This window comes from Podarcis filfolensis, assembly GCF_964270895.1.
Source record: "Podarcis filfolensis genome assembly, chromosome: 11".
Taxonomy (NCBI): Eukaryota; Metazoa; Chordata; class Lepidosauria; order Squamata; family Lacertidae; genus Podarcis; species Podarcis filfolensis.
In genome coordinates, this window is record NC_139613.1 from 61,773,255 (window position 1) to 61,799,412 (window position 26,158).

Below are 26,158 nucleotides of genomic sequence, written 5' to 3' on the forward strand. Positions count from 1 at the left end.
TCCAAAATCAAATAGCAGTCAAGAGGTTCTCTGGATGGCTTACGTATCACGTTGAGTGGTTGTGGTCGGGAGGCAAACCATTATTCTTAAAAATAAAATATTCCAGCATGAGGGTGACCTTGTATCCTGGAGCTTGTGATGAAATGCTATGGGTAACTAGTTAACATGACTGTTCTGTGTCTGCTTGTCCACTTTTTTTCTGCCTGGAATTGCAGTGGACTTAAGATGTTTGGACAACTGGAATAGTTGGCCAAGAGTAGAACTGGCAATTTTCACAGGCAAGTCATATTAGACAACTTGTAGCAGGATATACAATCACAAACAAATTTTGATGTGCATTGTGCATTCAAGGCAACGAAGAAATTACTTGGTTGTACAGTATTCAATGACACTTTATTTCTGTCTATCCATCACTCTTCCATTTTTAAAAATTACACTACCCTCTATTTTTCCAAATTAATGTGGGGTTTTGGATGTTTATTGGTTTTCAGATATATTGAAAAGCCTTTTAGAAGATAGAGAGAGGTTTACATGAACTTTCTCTTTGAAAATTGAGCTGTTTCCTTGAGGATGGGCAGTTAAAATTGGGAAAAGTTACAAGTTACGTTCAAATATAAAAGCTGTGGGTATCCAGTTCCTTCATCCTGCCCTATTCCTGGGAGCTTTGCTCCTGGTTTACTGGGTAGGGGAAGCTGCTTCACAGAAGAATCTGTTTCTGGTGCCTCAAATACAGCCTGTATTACATCAAATGCAATGGAAAGAATTGGCCACACTGATCCAATTCAAGGGTGAAATGTTTGTTATGCTATATGTTGCTTAGCACACACTTCATGTGGGCATAACTACATGGACAAAATGCCATTGTAGTGATATTTTTTCACATGTGTTGAATTGCCTAGATATTTTCACATTCTCAAAATCCAAGGTACACATTTTGGTGCAATATTTTAAACACCATAAACCAGTGTCAGTTCTTCCACTGGTTTACACGGTGGCTATGTTTTTAGGTTTAGTGTAGGTTCATAAGTTCTTATGAAATAGTACCGTAACTACCTAGGGGTGTGTGTCCTTTTCCACTCATTCCCACTTAAACCTGCTTCTCAATACGTTTTGCATTTCAAATTGCTGCTGAGTTGTGATTTCATGAAATTCTCATTTCGTCTGGAGAGTAGTAGAAACTTCATCCTGCTTAAAATATTGACATAACTGGTTGTGGTGTTAGCAACAGTGGGCAACAGCTACCAAACAGTTTCTGAGATCTGATCACAAAATGATACCTTGATTTCTCCCCACCCCCACAAATGTTTTGTATCCTAGTAATACAAAACTATATTACAGACTGATTCTGAAGCTCTAGCCATCCCTATGCAATGTCTTCCAAATCTAACAGAAAAAAATTGTGGTGGCAAAATTGTGTCAGCAAAATTATTTTTCCACTTCCAACATCCATCTGGATGTTTATGTGGTTCTCTTTTGTGTTCATATATGATGGTTCTAGTGACAGGCTATACTAAGCACAGTTATAAGTTATTGTATTTCTGTATAAAATGGAAAATAGTGTACTTTTTTTGCTAAATGTTGGCAGTTTTTAAATAAAAATATCTTCCCAGTCTTCTGTCTAACCATATCTTGAAGTTCAGTTTAGTTTCTTATTTGTAAGATTGTTCAAGTCTACTAATCTCTGAAGTGCCTAACTTCTTAAATCTGTAGGAATACTGGAAGCTGCCTTGGAATACTGGAATCAGACCATTGGCCCATCTGGCTTGGCATAGTCTCCTCTGACAGGCAGCAACTCTCAAGGAAGCGTCCCCAACCCTACTGGGACATGCCAGGGATTGCGCCTGGCTTTCTGCTCTACCAGGGAGCTACAGTCCTCCTCAGAAATAAAATAAGTGCCAGCAGTGAAGATCAGCCTCTCAGAGCAATTAATTTATAGCCTGCATATTCATAATGGAATCATAGTCATTTCCATGGGTCTGAACCGTTTTCAGTGCAGTGGGAATCAGTTTGCATTAGTCCCTCAGAAACGAGCAGCATTGGGTGTGAATATATCTCTTGGCATAGATTGCAAAGTGTGCAGGACTTGCACTGAATGCCTCATTTCAGTCCCCTGAAGGATGGCTGCCGCTTAAGAGAGAGGTGACACTGTAATGCCAGGAGGCTAAGTGTTGAAGGCTCCATATGCTTCTGACTGACAGCTGTCACATGGGACTGGGGCTTATGGGTTCGACTGGAAATAATTATTAGTGTTGGGTCAAGTCCGTTTCATATGCCACTCAGCTGTCAGAAATCTGCCATATGCTGCTGTAGCAGAGCTAAGGTGATCAGTTCTGATTAGGCTTTTCATTACTTATCTTCTTAGTCTCTAACACAGGACTGGCCCAAGACAATTTGGCACCTGAGGCAAACCACAAAATGGTCCCATCCCCCACTGTGGAAGAAGGGGTGAGTGTCGCTCTTCCTCTAGAACAAGGGGGCAATAAACATCTTCCTAGGGAACAAGGGCAGGAGCCTCCTATTTCCCCAGAGGATGCTGCAGAGGCAGGATTGGGCCGGCAGGCTGCCAGGGAGGTGGCAGATCCAGCCTCCAGGGAATGTGTCGCAGCAGCCACAGCAGCACTGCATTTCCTGGAGGCCGGATCTGCCCCCCTTGTGGATCCTGCTGCCTTGGTGCTGCTCTAACAAGATGGAGGTCTTTGGCCAAAGCAGAGTGCAGCAAGGCCCACTGAGGCCGACAGACACCCTTTCCTCCCCTGGAGCCAAAGGCTTTTGATACACAGCCCCATTTAGCTCTCTCCCCACTTCCCAGCCTTGGGTCCCCAGATGCTGTTTGATCACCCCCAGCCCCAGTCAGCATGGTGGCCTTTGGCCAGGGTGAGGGAGGCTGTAGTCCCTACAACATCTAGAGCAGAGAGAATGAGAATGAATCCACAAGCCATACACGACTCCTGGGCTGCACATACATTGCATCTCCCCCTCCTCACCTGCCAGCATTGCAGGATCTGACCATGGCAAAGAGTTCCAAAGATGTAAAGTTCACCCTCGATGTGTCAGGATCTTACCTGGACAGGTGTGCTCTGTTTTGGTTTTTTTAAAAAAACAACCCAAGGGACCATGCAGATTTGCTAACAGACCCAAAAAACAGACTGAAAATATTTTCTCAAATTTTTATTAATGTACACTTCAAATATAAAACAGCAAACATAACCTTAGTACATGGTGTGCTTCTATGGCTCATATGAATGCAGTCTTAAACAAACATTAATATAGGTTCCTAAAACACATTTCCTGATGCTCTAAACTTAGCATTAAAAATAAACTATATTAAAGTCTACATGATGAACCATAAGACATAATAGTCGATAGATCAAGTCAACTAACAGGCACACATCCTACCCATCATTGTAGTTTGGCACACTGTGGCCTCTAGGTTGCGGTGAGCCCAAATAAGCTATCTTATTTATTATTTTAATTAGACTTCTGACGTGCCCAATTTTTATGCACTTTAAATTGATACAATTTTAAAAGCTACTACTTAAAAAAAACAAAAACAAAAACCCTGTCCGGCCATTAACTCTGCCTAAACATTTACAAAATTTCTGACTCCTTATTCTTCCATTTTCTTTGAAATGACTGGAAACCCTGAAGGGTCTCAATAAGAACAGATTTATTGGTTCCATCTCAATCCCTGTTACTTCCTGTTCATGCAGCGTTCTCAATTCAGTAGTGCTTGACTTGAATGAATGCAAAAATTAAAACATGCTGGCCAAACTCATTCATCTGTAGTGCCCCTGACCTATAGCGGGGGTTATATTGTAATTCTAGTTGATCAGTCTGATGGAAGCTGAGGTAAGAGCATTTCCTAGTGACTGGAAGGTAATATGGTATAATATTAAAGCAAACCATGTTGATCCTTTTTTAAAAATAAAAAATAAAAAAGTCTAAGCCCTGTGATTAGAGGGAGACCTTGAAAACTGCCAATGGATTTTCAAAATCGACAATAACAGAAACAAATAGATGGATATTGTTCTGTACAGAGCACCATTCCTATGAAGTACTGCAATACATGTGTTGGACATGGCAGAAGTGAGCATGGGAACCTGTACCCCTCCAAATATTGTTGGACTCTACTTCATTGCTGACTGAGGCTGGTGGTTTCCAAAAAGATCAAGGACCACAGGTTCTCCAAGAATGGTTAACAAATAAAACTTTTTTATGCAAACTTTTTGCAATATGCTAAATATTAGGAAGAACTTTCTGGCAGTAAGCTGTTTGACAGCAGAAGGTGATGGATTCTCTCTTTCACAGGAGGCTTTTAAGCAGAGGCTGAATGGCCATCTGTCCTGGATGCTTGAGCTGAGATGCCTGCATGGGTGGGGGCTGGACTAGAAGAGCCTCAGGGGTCCCCTCCAACTCTGCAGTTCTGTGATTCAACAGTACAAGAGGGAAAATATCTGGACACAATATGAATGAATTATTGGCATGGCTAAGGAATATGAAGAGCTGTGACTTTGACACAAAAGTTGTGTGTGTTTTTTTAAAAACTATGAGTCACAATTATTCTATCTTAAGGTTCATGAGGCATGTTTCTGCCAATGTGATTTATTTTAGATGCTTATATGCTGAATGAAGTCTGAGATGTCATGCAATGGGTTTCCTAGGAGATTTCCAATCTAGGTCCTAATCAGCTCCATATCTGTTTAGCTCAGAAACATTGCTACAATTAGATTTAAGCAGTTTTTCAGTAATCTGGGGAAGATTTGAGTTTTTGTCAGAACAAACATATATATATTTACTATTCAATGAGTTCTGCAGAGTTCAACAGGTCTTACTACAGCATAATTGGTTAATGGATTACTATCTGAAGTGCTTACGCTTATATGTGTTATGCCCCTTGTTTGTTTTTTTAAATTCTGGAAATAATATATTTTGGGTCCCTTTCCTATATTTCAAGGGCTTTGATATTTTGTAAGTTATTCTGAGAGCCTTTTGGGTCAAGAGGGGTAGAAATGCTTTAACTCCAGGATAACTATTGTGGTGCCCTGCAGGTTTTGTCAGCTATAATTTCCAGGCAGCCCTGGCCAATAGTCAGGGATGATGGGAGTTGTAGTCCAAAACATTTGAAGGGCACCATGTTGGCTACCCCTCTTTAAATAAATTAAAAATTATTTGTAGATACACAAACATATTTGCCACTGTTGCTTCCTGTGGAAGCATAATGGTTTAACTGGTCAGCTAAATGCCCTAGAAGCTTTTGAATGTAGCCTGAGTGTTATTGCAACTTAAAAAAACAGATGGTACTTTTTTTCAGTCATGCTATTTTCATCCCAATGTGGTCATTATGACCACAACATTAGTAATACAGTGCCTGTTGTTGGTAATCAGTTGTAGGAGTGACCACATCATTTTTTTCAGTTTAACAAGCGTTTATCACACTTTCTCACAGAGAAGAGCTTAAAGTGAGGAAGAATCAAGAGTATGTGGTCCCCTTTAAAGGACTACATTTATTTAGAAACTGAGTAAGTGTGTGATAGGTTTATTTAACTGAATACAATCTTCTTCACAAGTCAGAAATGTTTTCCTATATATAGTGTGTGACTGAACAACACAGAAGACGCATCTTCCTGAATAAACTACACAATGCTATAGCAGCCATAGTTTCCAACATCAATCACTGGATGATTTCAGTTTTGTTATTGACAAAAGTGTTCAGAAACAACGATCAGTGAATTTTATATAAGTTTACTCAGAAGTAAGTCCCTTTGAGAGTGAGAAAGCAGTTTTATGCCTCAAGTGTAAACTTTGCTTGAGGACGTGGGTGGCAATTCAACAGGTCTGGCTTTCCGGCACTTCCTTGTCCAGCTGCTTTCCCGTGAGCTTTGGAGCTTAGGCAGGGAACACAGGAGCAGCTGCGCTTCAAGCGGCCTCCGGTGTCCTGCCCCCAGCACACGCGGAGCAGGGCTGCCCTGGGCTGGCGAGGCCCTCACGAAGGCCACACTGGTATGCAGCAGCTGGCCGGCAGGCGTCCATGGCAAAGAGCAGGCAGCCTGAGGGAGTGCTGGCCTCATGCCAGCTCAGACCACAGGCAGCCGCTCTCCCTCGGCACTGGCCGCTTTTCTCGGGGCTCCAGAGAGGGGTCTCCTCCAGGCAGGGCCGGATTTATGTATCGGCTAAGTAGGCTGAAGCCTAGGGCCTCTAGATCTAGGGGGCCTCGCCAGCCTGCCCTCTCCCCAGCGCCGCACAGTATTCCCTCTTCCAAAATTGCAAACCAAAGACTTAATGAGAAGGCAGGGCAACTCGGGCCTCTAGCTCTAGGGGGCCTCGCCAGCCTGCCTGCTCCCCAGCACTGCAGTCTCCCCTCTCCCAAAATTGCAAATCCAAGACTTCATGCAAGGGCATTTCTCCCCCATTTCAATGACATTTTGCTTCAAAGGGAAAGGCGGACTTGGACATCATCTTCCTCCATAATCCTCTAAGGGAGAGGTCACATACTCAACTTGGATACCACCCTCCCCCATGATCCTTGGGATATACAGTCAAGTACACAGCACCCCTCCCTTGAGGGGAACAATGAACATCCACTGATGGGTTTCCTGAGGTTGGTGTTCCCACAGTCCATCCTCGGGAAGGCCAGAAGGCAAGGATATGCATTGATAGTTTTCTTGTTCTTTAGGTGGCGGGTACTTAAGGTGTTGGGAACCTGATCTGATATCCAGGGCAAGTTGATGAACTTGGGTAACCTCACGACTTCCTTCGCTCCTTGTGACATGATGATGATGTATCAGCGATGTATAAATTATGGTTCTGTATATTTATTCTGGGTAGGGAGGGAAGGTCTTCGAAGAGCTTGTAACCCATGTTTGGGGTTCTTACTCTGTGTGGAGACCTGTTGCGCAACAATAAAGATTGTGGTCTACTGACCGCTGTTTTGCTCCTGTATTTGGCTTCTTCCGCTAACCACAGAAACCTACGGGGACTTTCACCCTGACAAGTATCCTCGCACCCCAGAATTTTCCATCTCAGAATCCAGAGCCAGCAGGCCCAGAGAGTCAACAACCAGCTGCACAGCCTTCCTCAGCTCAAGGGTCAGTCAGTAGTGGTACGTGCTACACTTTAATCAGTGGAAGGCTGCATGGAGCAGATAAGACTACGCAAGCAAGCTCTCCCAAGTCTCTTCCATTCCTTCCCTCCTTCTTGGCTTGAACAGAGCAAGGCAAGCACACATGACTGGCACTGGCCTCACCCCTCCCAGGCAGAGAAGTCTATCTTTCACACTTCACAGAGCCCTGTTGGTGCCTGCAGCATGCACTGCAGATTGCCCACAGGCAGAGAGAGGCCTTGGGGACCAGGGAAGGCAGCAGTGGGAAGGGATCCTCGGAGGGATCCAGAACTACCTGTAGAAGGCAGGAGGCCAGGCTGCAGGTTGGTAACTGGACCTCATCCTGAGGGCGGAAGAAGTATAGGGATCAGTTCAGGGTCAGAGGAACTGCGTTTTGTCTTATTTTATTTGTGCCCGGTGGTGTTTTCCTTTTCTGTGTTTAATTTAAAGTGCCTTTTGTGTTTAAAATCCTGTTACTTGTAGACAGTCAAGAAAATATTTGTTCTTTGTTTAAAAGCCCAGTCTAGTGCTGTGCCTACAGACTCACCTGCTCTGCCCTCTACCAGTGCCTTAAGGTTCTGGGAGGGGCAAAGCCCAAAAATGTGCAAGTGCCAAGCCTCTAGGAGAAACACAAAGTTAGGGGTTTTCCTCTCCAAACCCCAGGGGTCAGCCAGAGGGGTCTCACTGCCCCTCAAGAAAGGCATAGGGAAGTCAGTGAGTGGTGGCAGCTACTGAAGAGTGACAGAAGCCCGAGTTTACCCAGTTGAAGATTAATTTTTATTCTTATTTTTAGATTCTAATCTAAGTATGAGTTAAAGATTTAAAAGTGGCGCTAGCAAGCGCAAGAGACAGAGACTCAGAAATGCTATGATAATGAAGTTAAGACCAATCACTGCTTTTGTACATCAACCACTCAGTGAAGCAACAAGAGTCAGCAGTGAAGCTATTCAGTCTGAACCAAATGCAAGCATTCAACCAGACAAAAACCTCCCTGAAAGAGAAACAGTGAAGCAGGATGTGGAACAGCAAGACGATTATGAGGAAGCAGCCATGAAAATATAGAACTAATTCAACAGTCACTTACTGGGCAGGGAGAGGCTAAAGAGCCACAAGAAAAGAATGTGAATAGTCAGATTTTGCAGTTCACACCTGATATGATAGTAGGCCAAGTCCAAGGTGTTCCAGATGCAAGAGAAAGATGATGCCAAACATAGATCTACCGTACCAGATGTTGGTTTGTGGTCAGAATAATCACATGAGAAAGTATCCTATTGGGTAGAGAGGGGTCCCTCTCAAGTTCTGCATCATCGTGGACCATTTTCAAATTCCAAATCAGTGTACAAAAAGCAGTCCAGGTTTTGCACAAAAGCTTTTTTTTATCCAACAAAAGTAAATGGGGAAACATATAGCCGAGAGTGGCTTGCATATTCTCCCTCAAAAGGGCAGATTTTTTGCTTTGTTTGTAAGCAAACAAGGTCTTTCCAGACCTTGTATCTTCTTCCACAGCTTTGGCTACCGAAGGGTTTGATGACTGGCACAACCCGCATCTTATCCAGTCATGAAAACTCAGAGAAGCCTAGGAATGCCATGTTGGCCTACCTAACAAGGGAGTGCAGGCAAACGCTTACTTCCAAGCTAGAGGAACAAATAAAAGCAGTACAGCAATACTGGCAGCATGTCATGGAATTATTGCTGTAATATGCACTCTTGTAGAATGAGGCTTACCATTCGGGGAGACGATTAACACTTTGGATCACCAAATAATGGTCTTTTAGAACTAGTGGCAAAATCTGATCCATTTTTACATGCTCCTATCAATCGGTATGGACATTCTGAATCAGGCAATCCCTCTTATTTGTCAAAAACTATATGTGAGGAAATTTTTCAGCTCATGGCAAAAAAAGTTAAGGATGCAATTCTGGCTAATGTGAGAAAGGCAAAATTTATTCCATGCGCAGGTCACTTTTTAAATCTGGTGGGCTGTTCAGCTGTGGATTGCTGCCTTGATGCAGTGAACTGTTTTGGCATTATCAGTGAAATTTATACCTTCTTTTCATCCTCCACAAAGAGATGGGCAGTTCTAAAATCATTTTTGCCACCTCAGTCTAAAGTGCCTTAATATTTGTCAGACACTAGGTGGGATGTACACACAAAAGCCACAGAAGCTGTTTTGGAAAGTTACAGTGCTATCGCTGATGCCCTCAGTCATTTGTACTCTGATGTTAAGGGGAAGGGGGAGACCAGGCTTCAAGCTAACGATCTTTTGCAGAAAATGGAAGAACTGGAATTTGTGTTTATGCTGCATTTTTGGATCCATGTGCTTGGTCATTTTCACATGGTCAGCAAAGCCCTTCAGAAATCAGACCTGTTATTGAGTTCTTGTTTGTACAGTTCACTCCTGGATTTTAAAGGAAAATTAGACTTGTTTTTGATGAGCTTGAGAAACAAGCAAAAGCCACCTTGCCAAATGTCAACTACAAAACAAGGAGACAAAGAGTGAGGGAACGGCAAAGAAATGACAGAAGTGCACCTGATGCCTCAGATGCACTATCTTCAAGAGATAGGTTTAGAAGAAAATCATTTATTAGATGCACTTGAAGCCAATTTAAAAAGAAGTAGTGTGTATAGTGATACTGCACAACTGTTTGCCATTCTTGCTAATTTGACAGCATCTAAGCAAGAAATTAAGCCAGGTGTTGAACTGTTGATGAAAGCATACCCAGAAGATATTGACCTGAAACCTGTTGATGATATTTTGCACTTTCACCTGTTCAGGAGACAAAGCCATAGGCTTACAGCAGAGCACTCTCTGTCTCATACAGACCTTTATCAAATTATATACAAGGAAAAAATTAAGATAGCCTTTCCTAATGTGGAAGCAATCTTGTGGCTATTTCTTAGCTTTATGGTCACTAACTGCTCAGGAGAGAGGAGTTTTTCAAGACTCAAAAGAAATAAAAATGAAATAAGGGCCACAATGTCTCAAGAGAGGTTGTCCACACTGAGCATTCTGTACATTGAAAGTGACAAACTTAGACAAATTTTGATGAAGTTTTGGATGATTTTGCTATGTGAGGAAGGCTAGGAAAAAACCATTTTAGCCTTACTGTATTTGATGGTTGTAGTTTACTTCCATTTTAAAACTGACTTTTTAATAACAGCATAAAGTAGATTCTAAAAGTGCCACACTGTCAGGTAATGATAATCATATTATTTACACTTCCCAGGCAATATAATTTGTAAGCTCAAGGTGTGTTTTCTAAGGATAACATTACAACTTCATTTTCCTAAAACATTATACTTATTTCACAACAGGTTTACAAAGTTCAGTAAAGTGGTACCTCGGGATAAGAACTTAATTCGTTCTGGAGGTCCGTTCTTAACCCGAGGTACCACTGTAATTGCAAAAGTTTTTCAGTGTTAATTCTATGCATTTTTAAAAATCACCATGGTATTTAAGTTCACAATAACATCTTAGGTCCTTTATGAGAATTGCAGAATTTTAAATCCCGTCATCATCCTTCTCTTCACGCAATCTTGTTTCGAAGACTTCCATTTCCTTCTAGTCCGGAGGGGGGGGCTGGGGGGCCTCTCTTCATCCAGGCTGGCAGCCAGGGCTCCGCGCTGAGGGGAAGGCCGGCCGGCCGGCCCTCTTCTCCTCGGCCCCTTTGCCTCTCCTCCCCAGGCCTGCGGGCGACCCAAGCGGCGGCGGCGGCGGCGGCGGCCGCCTCCTCCTCCGCCTCGCCGGATGCCTTGGCGAGCGGCCCCTCGCCGCCTCCTCTTTCGGGGCCGAGCGCGAGCGCGGCGCGAGCGAGCGAGCGCGGAGGCGGGCGGAGGGCGGAGCGGAGGGCGGGCGAGGCGCTGGCCGGGAGGCTGCGGAGCCGAGCCGGGGCGGAGCCGGAGGAGGAAGATGGTGGAGCGCGAGGCCGGGCGAGCGGCTCCGCGGAAAGCTGCTTTCCAGGTGGGCCGCCCAGCCCAGCGCCGCCGCCGCCTCGGCCTCCGCTGGGCGCCCTGAGTGCGGCGGGCGCCGCGGCTCCCCAGGCAGGTAAGGGCCGGGCGGGCGCGAGAGAGATGCGCGGCTCCCTCGGGGCCGAGAAGCGGCTGTGGGGAAGCAGGCGCCGCCCGGCAGCCCCAGCGGCCCGCTAGGGAGGCAGAGCCGCCGGGTCTCCTCAGCCGCGCGAAGGGGACGCGGGAATGGCGCGGAGGCTCCTCGCTCGCTCGCTCGTCGGGCTGCGGGCATCTCGGCGGGGGGGGGGGGGCGCGGCCGGGTCTCCGCCTTGCCGGAGGCTGCGGGGCCCGCCAGGTGCCGCATCGGAGGGGAAGCCGACCTTCCTCCGTCGGGGGGGGGGGGGGCTCCGCCCGGGCGCCTCCCTGGGGCTGCGCGGAGGGCGCCGGGGCTGCCGCGGGAGCTCCCGCGAGTGCTTTCTCCCCTTGCTTAAAGGCTCGTTTTGAGAAGACTTGGCGTAGCTCTCCAATGGCTGTAACGTCAGATTTTAGAAAATGCTTCTAGACCATAGTATCTCAAAAGGAACGGTACCCACCGCCAAGAATGAACGGAAAGGCTCACCCTTTTCCTGCCTCCGAACAATCCTTCATATTAAATGTATGCAAATGCAGGGGTGAGGGGCAGATCAGACATGTGACATAAATTTCTCGCCTCAAAGTATGCTGCTTATTTTGGTATGGATGTGCGCATCCATCAATATGCATTTAGGCATCCTTTTGTTTATGTATTTCCAGAGACCCATCTACATCATCTGAACAATATCTGAGTCACAGTACCTTACATTCTACTGCACTGCCGTCAAAATGCGAAGTGTTTTTTCTGTGTTTCCAGAAGCACACATACAATGCCATATTTATTGCAGGCTGAGAAATGGAGAAAAAAAGTACAGTATTGTATTTTTGTTGCTGCATTAACAATAACACGAAACAGGAACCATTTCTGCTTAGTCTTAAATCTGAAAGTCATTTCAGAAACTTAGTATATCAAGCATATCCAGCATATCCCTAGTGGCATTTTTTTTTGTATTTTTGGGGGGGAGCTGTGGAGGGGCAGATCTGCATAACATCCATGCATCTCCATCCCTAAACATATTAAGACCAAAATCCTACGCATGCTTTCTTGGAAATAAGTCCCGTGGGTTTTGCTTATGAGTGAGCAATGACAGGATTGTGCTGCACAGCTGTGGTCCTTCATACACCGAGTTTCACATAAGCAACAGAAACCACAGTGTGGCTTACTTTTGAGTAAATATACAGCGGGTAGGACTATGTATGACCAGTTAAAGAAAGTACAGTTAAATCCATGGGGGATATTCCCAGTTGTGTGATTGACCATGGCCTCAAATTAAGTCAATCTTTGTAATAATACTGTCCAAGATTTGATTGTCTTTTAATTCTAATTTATATACAGTGCTATTTTTCTAGAAAAAGGGGTGCTGGAACCCACCATGAACACCTCACTTGTTCTCTTATAATGGCAATGGTGCCCAGCTGAGAGGTGCCAGAACTGAGTTCAGGCGAGTTCCAGCTGAAAAAAAGCCCTGGGTATATACCGTATTTTTCGCTCTATAAGACGCACCAGACCACAAGACACACATAGTTTTTGGAGGAGGAAACCAAGAAAAAAAATATTCTGAATCTCAGAAGCCAGAACAGCAAGAGGGATCGCTGCGCAGTGAAAGCAGCAATCCCTCTTGCTGTTCTGGCTTCTGGAATAGCTGCGCAGCCTGCATTCGCTCCAAAAGACGCACACACATTTCCCCTTACTTTTTAGGAGGGAAAAAGTGAGTCTTATAGAGCAAAAAATACGGTATTTATTCTAAATAGGCAATCTAGGGTTCCTCATCACCACTGAAAGTCGTGCTGTTAGCCTGTTTTAAAGCACAGCATACTAGCCAATAGTATTTAGAAAATGAAAGCGAAACAGGAGTACTGTGTATATAGCTTTATTATAGCACTACATTTTCTGTATATGCCTCTGTTGCAGCTTTTTTGAGAGCAGTTTTGCTTATGAGTTTGAAATCTAGAAAGCATGTACACGTCAGCTTCTTTTTGTCCTGCTGTGACTAGCAGAAATGCAGCAGGTGACTTTCTTTATGGTTTGTAGGTTCTGCATTAGGGAATACTGCTACATTTCTCTTTGTCTCTTAGCTGTAAAAGTTTTAGGAATCCCATCACTAAAAAGTGGGCAAGCTTAATAGAAAGTTGGGTTTCGTTGTGGGAGATAATAGACTCAAATACTATGGAGATAACTGAGTGGCTTTGGGCTAATCATGTTAACTTACTTCAGATGGTGTTTATGGGACTATACAGTACATTGTGATAAAGTTGAAAGCCAGGTTGATTGAAAATATCTATTGTGTTTGCTATAAAATGATTGAAGAATGGTTGCAGTAATCTGAATTTAAAAGTGCCATAAACATCAGATTTGAACTGGTTTGGCCAAGTAATAGTAGTACTAGACATGTATCTTATAATTCATGGAGGTATAATGCCTCTTTTGTAGCTGTTCTAGCTTGCAGCTACATTTTTGTTATGCACTAATGCGCCTGGTTTGATTTGAAATATTAGTAATGTCTTTTGACTGTTGTTTTGTCTTCAATGTAAAGCCTCGCATTTTAGAAAGCTGGTATAGAAAATATATTTGTAGTTTGAGTCATTGGTTGATTCATTGAAAAATTGCCAGGGGAGGTAGACTCTAAGAAGAGAGTGCTTCTTGAGAGAAGCAGAAATGTTTTTCATATTGCTTGCAGAAAATTTATTTTGTATTAGCTCAAAATGAATTCTGCTGTTTGAAAAATGTACTGTTCTTAAAGCTATGATCCGAAGCATACTTGCTTGAAATCAGTGGAATATCTAAATGGATGCATTTAATACTGAGTTATAAACTTAAATTTTTTGAAGCTTCTAAGTGGTTTTTTAAAAATTGCAAAAATTGCAAAACCAGCAATAAGTAAAAAAAAAAAAGCAATAAAATTCATTGGGAAAAACCCTCTAAACCTTCTAAATATGAATATGTAAAGTGGAAGGCAGCGATGTTACTTTTGCTTTTGTAATAATTGTTTTTTATTTGCTGGGATTAAAATAAAATTTAAAAATATGTAATGTATTAAATCGTTAAGAATAAGTATTTAAAGAGCTGAACTGTTTGATCATTGTCATTCTCAGTTCAACCCTTAATTGTCTTTAAGCTACATAGCTGCCTCTCTGATGTCTGATATCTTATAAAAGAAGCCTTAAGAATGAAAGGTGATACAAGAGACATTACACATACTTCTGAAAATCAAGAAAATATTTAATAAAAATACAAAAGAAGAATGAAAGGTGTTGTCTGTGACCTTCAAGGAAATGTACAAAGGTATCATTGACTAAATGTGGGGAACTGACCAAAAGCAGGCCGGCCAGCTTGCCTAGCATGGAAAGGCAGGAGATGAAGGTCTTCCTCCCCCCTCAAGGTTTCACAGAAGGTTGTTCTGACTCACAATCACTGAATTAATTTGAACTCTGCATTTAAGAAATTACAACAGTGCACCATTGCAACATTTTAGATATAATACCTCTTCATTCTTCCCCTTCCATCCTGCGGCAGTACAAAATGAAATTTAGGTCTCTTCTACATAAACTCAGGCCACATATTACAGAGTTCTTTCTGTGTGCATTTGTATAGGGTGTTTCTCCACCTTTTTCAAAAAACCAAAATCGTCTCTGTGGGCAGAGCAAGACCAGATGGAAATGGAGGTTATGCAGACCTTTCCCATCTGGTCCCCAGAGGACCCCATATGTTTTCTCTCATATATATAAATGGTAGAAGAAGCTTCAAAAGGTTGCTTTAGAGCTGAAAAAAATGATCAGAGGGGAGAGGATTAAGCACGCTCTCTACTTTCAGTCTTTCTCTGCTTAGATTGATTTTGGTTTTAAAAAGAAGAAAAAAACAGAGGTAGAAAGAACCTCATGGAGTTAGACAGAATCTTTAATCAATGCTTGTGTATTTTCTTAAGATTGCAGAAATATCTCAGCCTGCCATTCTTTGTGTTGTGTGATGTACGGCACACAGTTTTGCTTAAATTTCCCTTGTGCTGGTATGGTTCCCTTCAACCTTCCTCTTGGTTTAGTCTACAGTTGGTTTCCCTGGCCCTCTCCAGATGTTGATGACTACATCATCCCTGCTGGAAGCAGGAGTCCAACAGCATTGGGAGGGCCATAGTGGACCTGCCTTGATTTAAATAGAACAAGAGACAGGATCTGGGAGACCCTGGAAGCACAAATTTTCTTATTTCAGTGTGAGAGCTTGTTTGTGGTGTTGGCTGTTTGTTTTCAGGAGTTTCACAAGAATGTATGTGAGGAAAAATATGTAGAATCATATATATGTGTATGTATATATACATACATACATACATACATACAGTTTTATACATTTTATTATGACCTTGTTCAAATGTGATACCGGGTCTTCAAGAAGAACTGAACCTAATGGGACACTGAAGGCACTCAGATTCTTTTGTTAAACAGGTCCCTTGACCATGATTCATAAAATATTGGCCTGCCAACACCTGGGCTACAAGTTTTTGGTCCGCTCACAATGCACATACTGGCAAGGCTAACTGGTTTTGAATGAAACACCAGGCATGTCTAACACTGTGTGGGTATGCTATTCTTGATCACCCAGAAACACTTAAATCAGGGCCAGACCAAGTTTGGTGTCAGTCTTTGTAAAAAAAAGCTGGAAATGTCAGATTCGGCCGCTGGACTAAAATCTATGGGAAAACAAGAGTGTACCCTTTGACAACCAATTGATAGGTTTGTGCTTACTGGTGGGTTATAATAATGGCTGAAAAGCATTACTAGGGTGTTGGAATGATGACACTTGACTATGACTTGACTGGGTAGACAATGTCGCTGTGCTCAAGAGTTGCTTCCTCCAGTGTCTGTAAATATTGCAGTGAAGCAACACCCTCTAGTGCCCATTAATTCTTGCTTCCAGACTAAAATATGTGAGAAAACAAGGGGCTCACACATTAGAGCTCACAGGTTTGGCAGACTCTTAGCAAATACATTCTTGCCAGCCACTGTGAGGTGAAACCTATCACAAGTGGGGTCCGCAGGGTTATGTCCTGTGCCCTTTGTTGTTCAACATTATAAAAGACTTGGATGAAGGTCTTGAGGAGATGCTTGGGAAGTTTTTGAGGTTTGACGTTTTCTTATGTTTGTATATGTGCTGGAAGCTTCCAGGGTAGCTGGGGAAACTGATGGGTGGAGTATTGTTGTTGTTGCTGCTGCTGCTGCTGCTATCATCATCATCATCATCATCATCATCATCATTAAATTTGCAGATAACACCAAACTGGGAGGGGTAACTAATGCTGCAGAAGGCAGAATCAGAATTCAAAATGACCATATAACAGATTGGAGAACTGGGCCCAAGTTAACAAAATGAATTTCAATAGGGACAAATGTAAAGTTCTGCACTGAGGCAGGAAGAACCAGATGCACAAATATACTGGATTTCCAGTAGTACATGTGTAAAGGATTTAGGGGTCTTAGTAGACCACAAGCTTAACATGAGTCAACTGTGTGATGCAGCAGCAAAAAAACTAATGCTATTCTAGGCTGCCTCAACAGAAGTATAGTGTCCAGATCAAGGAAGCTCATAGTACTATTCTATTCTGCCCTGATCAGACCACACCTGGAACACTGTGTCCAATTCTGGGCACCACAATTTAAGAAGGATGTTGACAAGCTGGAAGGTGTGCAGAGGAGGGCGACCAAGATGGTCAAGGGTCTGGAAACTAAGTCCTACGAGGAGCGCTTGAAGGAGATGGGTATGTTTAACCTGGAAAAGAGGAGACTAGGAGGAGATGGCATCAGTAGGATAGCTCAGTTGGATAGAGTATGTTGCTGATAATAATAGTATTATTATTATTATTATTATTATTATTATTATTATTATTATTTCTTATTTATACCCCGCCCATCTGGCTGAGTTTCCCCAGCCACTCTGGGCGGCTTCCAATCAAGTGTTAAAAACAATACAGCATTAAATATTAAAAACTTCCCTAAACAGGGCTGCCTTCAGATGTCTTTTAAAAATAGGATAGCTGCTTATTTCCTTGACATCTGATGGGAGGGCGTTCCACAGGGCGGGCACCACTACCGAGAAGGCCCTCTGTCTGGTTCCCTGTAACCTCACTTCTTGCAATGAGGGAACCGCCAGAAGGCCCTCGGCGCTGGATAACACCAAGGTTGCAGGTTCAGTTCCCATAAGGGACAGTTGCATATTCCTGCATTGCAGGGGGTTGGACTAGAACCTCAGGGTTCCTTCCAACTCTATGATTCTGTATTATAACTGCCTTCAAATATCTAAAGGAATGTCACATGGACGATGGAACAAGCTTGTTTTCTTGTGCTCTGTAGGCTAGAACCCAAACCAATGGCTTCAAGTTACAAGAAGGATGATTCCGACTAAACATCTGGAAGAACTTTCTGAGGGTAAGAGCTATTCAACAGGGGAACGGACTCCTTTGAGAGGTGGTGGACTCTCCTTCCTTGGAGGTTTTTAAGCAGAGGTTGGATGTCATTTATGTTCTAGTTGAGATTCCTGCAGGATCCCTCTCCTTAGCAAAGGAGCGGGGCGGGGATCTCTCAGCTGGGAAGGGAGGCTTTGCCCTCCCCAGCTGAGCTGCCACGAGAGATCCCTGCCCCTGCTCCTGCTTGCACAGGAGTAGGAGCTGGATCAGGCTGCTCAGCTGGGGAGGTGCAGGCTCCATCGCACTTTCCATTGAGGGGTTCGCACTGGGAAGGGAGGCTTCATGCTCCCCAGCTGAGCTGCCCCGATCCAGCTCCTCCACCTTTGGAAGCAGGAGCGGGGGCACTCAAAACAGAAGTGTGGCACTGAAAAATGAAGTGTAACACTCAAAACGGAACAGTTCTGATTCTGAAAAAAGTTCACAAACTGGAATACCTACTTCTGGGTTTGCGGCGTTCGATTTCCAAGTTGTTCATGAATTAAGCTGTTCAAAAACCTAGGTACCACTGTATATTTCAGTGGGCAGAGAGGCAGACAGGATGCGGTGGACACCCCAACAGAGCTATAATGGCTTGAGTGTGCTTCCTTGGGCAACTTCCTTATTGCCCATCTGAAAAAAGAAGGGGACTTCCTAGGGGAATGTTACAATGCCTAGGGGATTGTAACATGCATTGCTCTGGAAATGGACCAGGGGCTAGATCTCTGGGTGTTCTTCAGTAAATCAGCAAATGTTTCTAAATTCCAATATTTTAATAGAAAATTATAATATATGTGTATTATATGTGTAGCTGGATGGCTTGGTGCTGATCTCTTAACCTTCATGTTCCCCACCTGGTTTCCTTGACTGTGTCTTACACACCCCAGTGCCATGACTCAAAATTTCCCAGTGCCTCAGTGAGATTGCTGTTGCAATGAGAAACAGGTAATAAACATTTTAAATATGTGCTTAAAAGTTGTACAATGTGGCTTTTACAGATGTGTAGTCCGTATTGATGGTGATTGGAAAAAATGGTGGGGGTTTTTTTTGGGGGGGGGCGATACAGATCATTGATCAACATAATAAACCAGAAACTCAAAGCAGTACAAAGGCATCTTTTAATAGCCACTAAAAAGAAGTATTCCCATTCAAATCTGATTGTTGCCAATGGACTCTACAAAATGATATGCTGTTTTCAAAATGGAAATCAATTGGTGTTTTCACCTGCACTTTTCAGTCGCAGCTTACACAGAACTACCTGATAAGCATATGTTAGGATACTGAAGATAATCATTCTTTTATTTTTAATAGAGCTAAACCCAGTCTTTATGCTAGAGTTCGTATCGGTTCAATTAATGCTCATTTGAATAATCTGAATGTAGAGACAGTGCTATTTGATAAATAAAATTATAGGAATTAATTTGCTGAATTTCATGTGAGAAAAAAAAGTTTTCCTGACTGAAGCTATTCCATAAGTGTTTATGATACATGGAAAGAAAATGAATTGGGTTGTTTGAAATATTTATATATTTAAGCTAAATAAGTTTGGAAAAGGGACGCGGATGGCGCTGTGGGTAAAATCTCAGCGCCTAGGACTTGCTGATCGAAAGGTCGGCGGTTCGAATCCCCGCGGCGGGGTGCGCTCCCGTTGCTCGGTCCCAGTGCCTGCCAACCTAGCAGTTCAATAGCACCCCCGGGTGCAAGTAGATAAATAGGGACCGCTTACCAGCGGGAAGGTAAACGGCATTCCGTGTGCTGCGCTGGCTCGCCAGATGCAACTTGTCACGCTGGCCACGTGACCCGGAAGTGTCTGCGGACAGAGCTGGCTCCCGGCCTCTAGAGTGAGATGAGCGCACAACCCTAGAGTCTGGCAAGACTGGCCCGAACGGGCAGGGGTACCTTTACCTTTACCTTTAAGTTTGGAAAATACAGGCCTGCAAAATTTTCAGCAGCTCCAAAAGTTCAAATATTATTCACTTAATGAAAGGCTTGGGCTTCCTTTGCCAAACGCTTGGTATTTTACAAAAGTGGTAAGGGGATAAATTCTTTATTATGAGATGACAAATTATTTTATTATTTTATTAGCAATAGAGAAGGAGAAATAGATGAGTAAATTAGTCTGCCTAACTGCCAGCGTAAAGTTTTATTTTAGAGAAGAAAGGTTTTTAAACTTTTCTATGGAATTACTCAAAAATGTAATGAAAATATTGGCCTCGTTCAGATTACCATATCTTGGTGGAATACTAAGGTAAGCCAGAGCCTTTTGTTCCCCCCCCCCAGCCCCCTCTCTCCTTTATTAGCCATGCACAGTAATGAAACCTGCAAGTCTCCAATTTGAACTACCCCAATGACTTAAACCACTGTTTGAAGCTGTTGCTTCTGAATCTGATAAACATAGTTTCCTGGTTTGGACAAAATGGAAACTTCTGAGTCAAATTGCTGCATGCTGCAAAAAGAGGAGAGAAGGGCAAATGGCCATAAGGCTCAAGCTGAGATATAATTTGTTTGAGTGGGGCTGTCCTATTTGAGCATTTTGTGTCTGTATACATGGAAAGCGAATACTCTACAGTGATACCTTGGTTCTCAAACATAATCCATTCCAGAAGTCCGTTCCAAAACCAAAGCATTCCAAAACCAAGGTGCGCTTTCCCATAGAAAGTAAGGCAAAATGGATTAATCCATTCCAGACAATTAAAAACAACCCTAAAGCAGGAATCTAAAATTAAATTTAACAGAAATTTTAGTATCTAATGAGACCATTGATCCATAAAATGCAAGCAATAAACAATGTTAACGGTTGTCTTGCCTTTGCTGCTTTTATCCATTTCTGCAGTAGCACAATCAATCAATCAGTAGCTGAACTGGGTTCTACACAGTCACAAAAACAAAAAACCCGCACAAACAAAAACACATAGAATCATAGAGTTGGAAGAGACCACAAGGGCCATCGAGTCCAACCCCCTACCAAGCAGGAAAGCACAAAAACTAGCAAAAACAAAAGCACCAAATATAAGCTCCAAATATCACCTCAGAACACTGCAATCAGAAATGAAAGACTTCTGTCGGAATGGTAGGATGCAGATTAGCAGCGCAACACTAAAACTGGAAGAGGAACTTATCAGTTACAATGGTAGGATGCAAATTAGCAGTGCAACACTCAAAACGGAAGCTCAGGACTCAAAATGGAGCCTATTCAGCTTCCAAAACAAAGTTCGAAAACTGGAACACTCACTTCCGGGTTTTCAGCGTTCGGGTTCCAAGTACCGTATTTTTTGCTCCATAAGACACACTTTTTTCCTCCTAAAAAGTAAGGGGAAATGTTTGTGCATCTTATAGAGTGAATGCCTACGGACGGCGGTGGGATCCCGCTGCAGTTGCGAGCGGAGGATCCATGGCTCCCCTTCCTTCCCTCCTCTGAGGCTCGCTTTAAAGCAGCAAAGCAGTCAGGAGCTGCCCGCTTTGCTGCTTTCAATAGTTTAGTACAACATTTGATTCAGAATATATTTTTTTTGTGTTTTCCTCATCTAAAAACTAGGTGTGTCTTATGGTCAGGTGCGTCTTATGGAGTGAAAAATATGGTAGATACTCAAGTGCTTCCATAAGGGTTAGTTTGTGTCTTTATAAGGACGGATCGGGTAAAACCTTTACAGGTGGTTCAAAATTGACTACTTCAACCCCTCATTAACCTATTTGCAGAGAAACAACATTTTAGGAGGTTCTTGTTCAGAGTTCAAATGGTGGTAGTAGTGATGTGAGGTGAGAATATTCTCCAGAGAATATTATCAAGAATGAGAATATTCTTGAGAATATTCTCTGCTAGAAAATTCTCCAGAGAATATTCTCTACAAACTGTAAATTCTAATGTAAGAACCAGTTTTACAACCCACATTAAAAAAATCTAGTAAGCTTTGTTACCAGTGGAAATGAAGATGGTGACATCCTCTTCAGATGTTTGAGTCAATATAAATTTATAAACATTGTTACTTAAAGCCTATTTTTAAAATAAATTTCTTTCTTGTGACAATTTATCAGCTATAATTTAAATATGTTGCGTGTCGCCTTACTTGTCTTGTGTTACTGATTGTCTTACTGATTGTGTTTTATTTTCTGGAAATAATAGCATTTATTTTAAACTTTATATTGATTTTATTAGTGTTGCACTGAAAATACTGTACCATGTAGATATGCTTATTAAAGAACATACTCATGTAGCAGACCTGAGTTTCTTTTATATTCCTTTTACTTTTAAAGCTACATTTCATACATATACAACATAATTAGAATTCAAAGTTGATGGTAAATATACGGTTAGTAGCAGGCTTAGTGATTAACGTGAGTCATTCATGTTGAATTTTCAATTTCAAGTTTGGTGCAAAAAATCAAAGAATGTGAATTCACTTCATTGCCCCATTGAATAAAAGTATCTGTACAGATTTTGGTTGCCATCTGAACAAGTTTATCCATGAATAAACATTTATATTAACTAATTATATCATTTTCAATTCATTAAAATGAATAATTTCCTATTTTAAATGAAAATTCTCTAACATTCTCATTAATCGTGAATATTCTCGAGAATATTCTCCAAAAGATTATTCTCGATAATTTAACATCACTAGGTGGTAGCAGCAATCCCTTATATTTTCCTTGGCAATCGTGATACAGACCAACTCACTGTTCCTAGAATTTGGCGATAACTCCAAGTTTCTGTGTTTCTCCAGCTAATATGAAAACATAGGCAGTACAGTCATACCTCGGGTTAAAGTCGCTTCAGGTTGAGTGTTTTCAAGTTGCGTTCCGCGGCAACCCAGAAGTAACGGAACAGGTTATTTCTGGGTTTTGCCGCTCGGGCATGCACAGACGCTCAAAATGACGTCATGTGCATGTGCAGAAGCGGCGAATCGCGACTTGCATGCGTGCAGACGTGGGTTGCGTTCTGATCAGGATGCGAACGGGGCTCCGGAATGGATCCTGTTCGCATCTAGAGGTACCACTGTATTGCTGTATGTTCAAATATTACGGTTATCTAGGGTTACCTGCCAAACACTTGGTGATGTTGTTTGCTTAGCATCTCTTTACACATCTGCATTGATTTGGCATGCATTTCTGCACAGTATTCCAAGATGGCAAGAACATTGCCTGACTGAATACAATAGTGTTTCGGGACTTTAATAATTGGTTAGAAATAGTTGGTTCCTTGCACACACTGGCTGTGATGAACACTTGCTGGGCCTTCTGCTCACATTTTGGCACTCAGTTGTGAAATTATGTATTCCAGTTTCTACAGATGCTGGAGACAGTTGCAACAGCTTTTTATACATAGCAGTGGTAAGTTAAGATTATTTTTCATCAGCAAAGAAACAGGTATCTGGTAGAGTTTTATGATGAGACGTTGCAGGTATGGCTGAGTGAGAGCAAGAGAATATTTATTTTCCCCCATATAGAAAATGCACTCTTTCTTCTGAAGCAGAAATTAGAAAGCATAGTGGAGAGTGTGATTAAAAAGGGGGAAATATTATAGCAGAATATACAGGCAAAACTGCTACAAGAAAGAAATTGAGATCTTTACTGGATAGCATAAATGGTCCTTTCTTATTTTTGTAGCTTATATTTTGGGACTATGATTAAACTAATCACATTTTTGAGAAATCTTTTATTCCAAAGCATTTGTGATATTATGTAAGAGGTATAGGTTGGTTGCTCGAGAGCAATCAGGCAGTATGCTTCAGTAGTCTGTTTTAAAGCTTTCTTATCGGTGGTAAAAACCTTTGGAATGCAGGGCGCCTCTATTCCGTGTCTTGCTCATTCACTGGCAGAATCTGAGAGTGGGCGGTCCTTAAACCTTCCCCAGCAGAGTAGTTTCTTGGCGCCCAGTCTGCGCCTCCCCTCTCTGCGCGGAAGCCTACTGCGCAAGGAAGGCGTGGGTAACGGAGGACCTCTCTCCTCCCCGCTTTGCTCAGGCAAGGTGTCCTGGCACCACCTCGCCTCCTCCAAGCCCTGAAGCTCCTCTCCACTAGAGGCATGGCTACTCTGCTCCGCTGAGGAGGTGCTGCTTCCCACGATCTTCGGGGGCTCTCTGTAATCCATCCGGCTTTCCCCCTCTCGCCCCTGAGCCGATGGCAGTTCCCTGACATATTATTTCCACTGTCTTTTTCCAATTAACTTTCCCATCCTGCATCATGTAATTTAACATTTGTAGTTTCAATATATTCACTTTCACAGCTGGCGTTGACGGGGTCTTGATCTGACATGATCAGGTGGATGCTTGAGTTACTGACCCGGGATGGGTTTTTAGGATTGGACTCACCAGAACAGTCTGAGAGTGGGATTTAGCATATTAAAATTTGTATCTTGTAGGTATTGCAATAAATGGTGCTTGCAACTGCTGTTCTGTGCATGTCCATGTTTGCCTACCCAGGTTCCTTTTTCTTCGGGTGATAGGTCCCAAGAAAAAAAGAAAAACATGAAGGAGGGAGATGACTTTTTAAATTTGTGAAGAAGTTACAAAGGTGGTAGAAAGGTGTTTGGAAGGTTACAAACACAGCTTCAAGCAGAAGGGTACAAACACAGCCTCAAGTCACTTCATGGCTATTTTTAATTTCTTGCGTTCCACAAAACAGATTAAAGGCACTGTAATTTGCCTAAGAAAATAGTTAGCAGCTGGTGCACTTTCAAAAGAAATAAATGCCTCACAACTGACATCATTCTGACTTAAATATTCTGTTTCTTCTTCTGTTTATTTCTGTTTACGTTTTCACTAATTGCTTTCTTTAGGCACCCTCTGAGAAGTGCCCCATAAGCACTGAGTGCATTAGCATTCCTAGAGTAATGAATAGGCCTTCCGAATGGCAGCTGAGATTGTGCTTTTAAGCGATGACATCCAAGCCACTGGAGTGGAAACTGGTAAAAGGAAAGGACATTATTTTCTGTGTTCATTCTGCTTCAAGTTAAGGGATTTCCCCTGCTACTGTTTACAAACTTCGGAACTGGTCAGCAATGGCATAGAGCAGATTGAAGCATTAAGAAAAAAATATGTGGTATATCCTTCCTGGAACCATATGGTCAAAATCCTTTGCACATGGAAAGCCAGCCCAGTTTTGTCTTTGGTGTTCTTTTTTATGTATAGGGAAGGTTTTATTTGGGAGAGCATTCAAATATGCAACATCCCACTGGCAGAATAGGATGCCAAGATGGAGCAAAGGAAGTTCAAAGGGAGATTGCAGTGTGAAATTGCTGAATTAGGCATTGAGGTTCAATGCCATCGCTATTGGACTGAACCAAGGCAAAGGATTTTTAGCAGATTATATGTGTTAATTGGCTTACTAGCATCAGGCTGTCTGTGTTATCAGTAGGGGGCGAGGATCTGTCCATTTCTGCTCTTTCAGTTTCTCATTTTTCTAACCTTAAATTTAGTTTCCCACACTTCTACAGCAATTTGTGAATTTTGTGTTTTTTAAAATCCTCATTCAATATTTTAGTACAAAGTTCTAATAAACACTTTTGTAGGCAGTTTTGACAAATGTGCACATTTTTGCAAGCTATTTCTAATAAAATGCATTTTTGCATGCTATTTTCACAAATATCTTTACTGGTTGGTTGGAAAACTACACTGCAAAATTTGGAGAACAATGTGAATTTTGAAGAATGGCCGTGTTTCGAGTCTCATATTATTTCAAAAAGTACAAATATGATAGATTAGACCAAGAGTCTTCCATGAACACAGTCTTTAACAGTGAGTCTGTAAGTGACTGTGGAGGCCAATTCTGGATCCACATGTCCTTCCACAGGGAGGACATAAGCAGTGGCGGAGGAAGCCACTCAGGCGCCTGGGGCGGTGTGAACCTCCCATAGGGGTGGGGCACACCACGGGGCCTCCGAGGTCTGCCTGCCTCCTCCCACTCAGGCGCCCTACAGCTGGGGGAAGGCAGCGGACGGACCATTTGGACAGCGTGGAGGCTGCACACCCCCAAGCCACTGCGTCTCTCCCAGGCGCACTGCAGACACTGTGGTGAGTGCTGCCTGCCATTTTGTCACCCCCCTCAGTGGTGACACCTGGGGCAGCCCGCACTCACTGCTCTCCCCTTCCTCCTCCCCTGGACATAGGTTTCCGAATGGGAGTTGATCACGGTGAGGGTTTGCCATGCGTGCCTTCCTCTTAGCCCGTTTCTCCTTTTCGCCCTAAATTCGTGCTTCTTCAAAGTCCACAGCACCTTTGGTAAAGGCTGTTCTCTAATTGGAGCGCTCGCAGGCCAGTGTTTCCCAGTTAACAGTGCTGATACTACTATTTTTAGATTTGCCTTGAGAGCATCTTTAAACCTCCTTTGTTGTCCACTAGGAGCGCTGAAGTTGTAGTTGTACTTCAGTTGGCATATGAATGCATAGCAGGTTTGATTTGTTATGTTTTGTTGTTGTTTAGTCGTGTCCCATGGACCAGAGCACACCAGGCACTCCTGTCTTCCACTGCCTCCCGCAGTTTGGTCAAACTCATGCTGGTAGCTTCAAGAACACTGTCCCACCATCTCGTCCTCTGCCGTCCCCTTCTCCTTGTGCCCTC

General features: G+C 42.9%; 1 protein-coding gene across 13 annotated transcripts in view; it reads left to right on the plus strand.

Moving 5' to 3' along the window:
- Positions 1–10,971: 10,971 nt before the first annotated feature.
- The window catches only part of APBA1 (amyloid beta precursor protein binding family A member 1), an 85,746-nt gene continuing 70,559 nt past the window's right edge, over positions 10,972–26,158 (plus strand). For 3 of the 13 annotated variants that reach the window (XM_083576760.1, XM_083576741.1, XM_083576744.1), the window contains exon 1: positions 10,990–11,144. The gene's annotated coding sequence lies outside the window, so the exon portion shown is untranslated. Of the gene's footprint in view, positions 11,145–17,515; positions 17,591–18,490; positions 18,550–22,882; positions 22,933–26,158 lie in introns of those variants that run through there. The other 10 variants (XM_083576743.1, XM_083576751.1, XM_083576759.1 and 7 more) reach the window with 8 other exon arrangements.